The sequence below is a fragment of the Frankliniella occidentalis genome, unplaced genomic scaffold (genome assembly GCF_000697945.3).
Source record: "Frankliniella occidentalis isolate FOCC.00 unplaced genomic scaffold, Focc_3.1 Scaffold104, whole genome shotgun sequence".
NCBI classification, from domain to species: domain Eukaryota; kingdom Metazoa; phylum Arthropoda; class Insecta; order Thysanoptera; family Thripidae; genus Frankliniella; species Frankliniella occidentalis.
This window is the reverse complement of record NW_026267233.1, coordinates 326,698-330,331: the sequence shown is the minus strand read 5'-3', so window position 1 is coordinate 330,331 and position 3,634 is coordinate 326,698.

Sequence of the window (3,634 nt, the reverse complement as noted above, 5' to 3'; positions counted from 1 at the left end):
CTCTTTCCTGCCTACCAGCCCCCCCAGCCCCTTCACTTCCCAAAGCTGTCACTACCTTCCCTTGTCCCGAAGTGCAGCGGCAGCAGCGGCGGGCCTGGCATGTTCTCCCACTGCAGTGTCGTGGCGAGGCCGACCAGGGCCGGCCACGGTCGAAAGGCGAAACCGAACAGCGATCGACCCTTTGCGCCTCTCCCTCGAGCTCCACCCGAAAGCCTGGGCCGTCAGCTCGTCCTCAATGCCTGCCTACACGGCACACGGCCGGTGTGCAGTGCACTGACTGATCGCCATAGCTAGCATTGTAGCCCGCCCCGCCCCGCCCCGCCCCGCACACAGCCCCTGCAGGGGATTGATCCACGTCCCGTCCAGCAGTCAGTCCGAAACCCCCCGTCGAGACAGCCCCTCTAACTTTCCTCGACTGATACTGGCTGAGGTTTTGGGAAAGCGGGCGAGGGGGAGGGGGCAGTCTCATTCACTTAGGGGCGCGAGCGAGGACAAGAGCCTGGCCGCCCCTCCAGAGCTTCGCACGACAGGTCGCAGCACGAGCCCGGCGAGCCTCCACCGTCCGTGGCGCTCGCGCCGTGCACATGTACGTAACCCGAGACCACGGCCGAGTGACTCGTTAGAGTGGGGGAAGGCTCAAGGGTTGTCGGCACCCTCGGGCTGTGACCTATCAACCATCCATCCAGCGGGATACGGCTCGGGCCGCCACTGGGGGGCTGGCTCCCACCACCACCCACCACGCTCCCGCCCGCTCTCCATCGATACTCGTCGTGCAGGAAAAATAAAACACGCGAACACTCGGATCGTTCAGAAAGTACGGCCGTTTTTCTCAGATTCATTCGGCAAATTACACGAGCTTGGCGCCTGCGAGGGTCAAGGTAGGCCACCCAGCAGTACACACATGCACTGCAGGCAAGATGTTATCTACCTACCAGGGGCTTTGAGAGCTTTGCGGGGGCTGAACTTGAGAGGCTCGTGACGGCGAATGACGGCCTTACTTTTGCAGCATCCCTTTATAACTGAAAAGCAAATGCTTCGTAGTTACAAAAGATCAATATCCTTCGCAGTAGTGCAAAGCATGGCTATTTGACCGTGTAAATGCGCGAAAGCAAAACCTGCCGGTGGCTCACATGAGCGAATGGACCCTATGGTATGGGGGCGAAGGCCTCGAGGACAGCGTTCAGAAAGCCGTACCCAAGGAAGAGCAAGGAGGAATACACAAAGTAACCAGCGTCCTGTCACGACACGACTAGGCGAAAACAATCAAACGCGAAATAAATAGTCGACGTCTGACCTGGCTCGCGCCGGCTCATGTTCGCCCGCACGGGACGCACCAGGACCCGACCCGAGCAGCAGCAGAGGGAGCGGACGGAAGCTCAGCCGGAAATGGAGCAGAACGGCTGGACGGGGCCCGCTGCTCGGGTTGCGAGTGTTTACCTTGCGTCTGCAGATAAACGGGTTCCGCTAATGTGTCTGATCCGGGGGTGAAGGAGGGAGGGAGGGTGGGGTGCAGATAAGAGCGGGTTGTATGGAGCAGGCGAGCTGCGGCCGTCATGGCCGATGGATGGAAGGACGTGCAGCTCAAAGACAGAGATTTTTTCGTCGCTGTTTGAGTATCAATTGAGGTCAATATATGCCAAGAGATGGTGGTGGAGGCCATGCCGGGCCTGGCTCGACGCCGCCGCGCCGCCGGCCCTTAGGGATCAGACAGAGCCCGACCAGCCCGCTACTCGGCTCGGCACGCCCCACGCCCTGCCCCGCACCCAGCCACGAGCGCCACGTCCAACGCCGCGCCCCCATTTGCACCACCTCTGCGTTCCAGGGACCTTATCCGCCGCGTGTCTCGGGCTGCAGTGATAAGGACCGTGGCACGGTCACCGTGCGGCCCGGGCCGGGCGCGTCCGCGAGCGAGGACGGCGCCGCGTGGAGCCGCGGAGCGAGGCCCCGGCCGGGCCCGGGCCGCCGCCGACGAGCCCCTCTCATAATTGTTCCCGATTGGCGCGAGGCCCCCGCCGCCCCGCGCCAAGGCCTCGCCGAGGGTCAAGTGGGCCGCAGCCGACCCGGCCGGCACTAAACCGAATCCGGCCGAAGCGGCGGCGGAGGCCCTGCCGGCCCTCGTGCAGCAGGCCGCCGGGGCCGCCTGCAGCGCGCGGCGCCCGTCGTGGCAATGAAGTGAGTGTCGCCAATGATGATCGGACTGATGACGGCTGGCCTTCACGTCGCCGGCGACCAATCAGCTGGCCATCACACACCGTCCGGCCGGCCCCCGCCGCGCCCCCCGCCTGGTCCGGTGTAGAACACGACCCCCTCGCCACGCGCTACGCGCCGCAACTATACTCGACGACAGGGAAAGACTTTCCTGTACCTGACTGGCGCGGGGGCGGGCCACGGGCGACACCAGGCCCGGGCCCCGAGCGAGGGTCGGGCCCCGGCCGCCCAGGCCAGTCAGGTACAGGAAAGTCTTTCCCTGTCGTCGAGTATACCCACCAATATCCAGTGCCTCTGCTCCTCGACGGCCGGAGGGGGAGACTAAAACCAATGTTCCATTTCCTACCGTAAGCATAGTTATAAAGAGGAGAGTTTAAGAATTTAAAAATTTGGGTTAATGCTAAGGACTATATTACTTAAACTAGTTCCGATCCTAGAAGAACTGTCGCGTAGAAATGTGCATAGTGATAATCGTGACATAAATTGAGCACAAATTTTAATAACAGACTGTCGGGATCCCTGCGGAACTCCTCGAGGAGCTCGGTCAGGATCATAAATGCCCAGCAGGTCTCACAGCTGCCAGGGTGAGGCGGCTTGCCGGGGAGCAGAGAGAGAAAGAGAGAGAGAGGCCCCTGACCCGTACACTGCGCGGTGCGGTCTACTCGCGTGGCCACAGGAACCGTCCAGCAGCTTGCGGTGACGCAGAGCAAGGGCCCAACCGCACACGTCTGAACACTGCCGCCCGGCTTTATGACTGCCATTTTGTTGCTTTCTGCTCTCTGCGCATGTGCTTCGCAGTATAACCGCTAAAACCCCGACTCTGCCGGGTCGGTCCCCTCCCTTCCTTTCCCCTGCGGGTCTCCTCCATGCAGACCCCGAGTCCCGAGCTCCTGTGTGGGGGTAGTGTTTCGCCCACCAGCCCATGGCCGCCATGGCCATAGAATGCCACGGCTGCTGACACGGCACGCCGGGCCGCGGGCACGGCCCCATGGACATGCGGTATGACGCCTGCCTCCCCCTCCTGTCCTGCTCCCCCTCCTCACTCGCCCCCTGCAGGCCCCTATGTGCTCCAGCTAGCTGCAGCCGGCCGGCAGCCCTTGGAATGCTTGCTCAGCGTCACAGAGGCACAGCAGCAGGGACAACAGAGGACCCTCGCAGACCCCCCCCCCCACTCGCTGCTCACGGCGCTATTTGCAAAGCTCAGCCCAGTCAAGTGAACCATGAATAATTAAAGTTTTATGTCATTTTCTGCTACCCTCGGCTCGGCAGGGCGCCATGCCTGGTGGTCATGGTGGTGGCGGCGGCCCGGGGGGTGGAGGCCCACTCGGCCCACTCGGCCCACTCGGCCCACTCGGCCCACCTCGCCCGTCACTCCACCGTGCAGCCCCTCGCGGCAACCCTATCCGCTGCACGGCCCCGCCCCGCC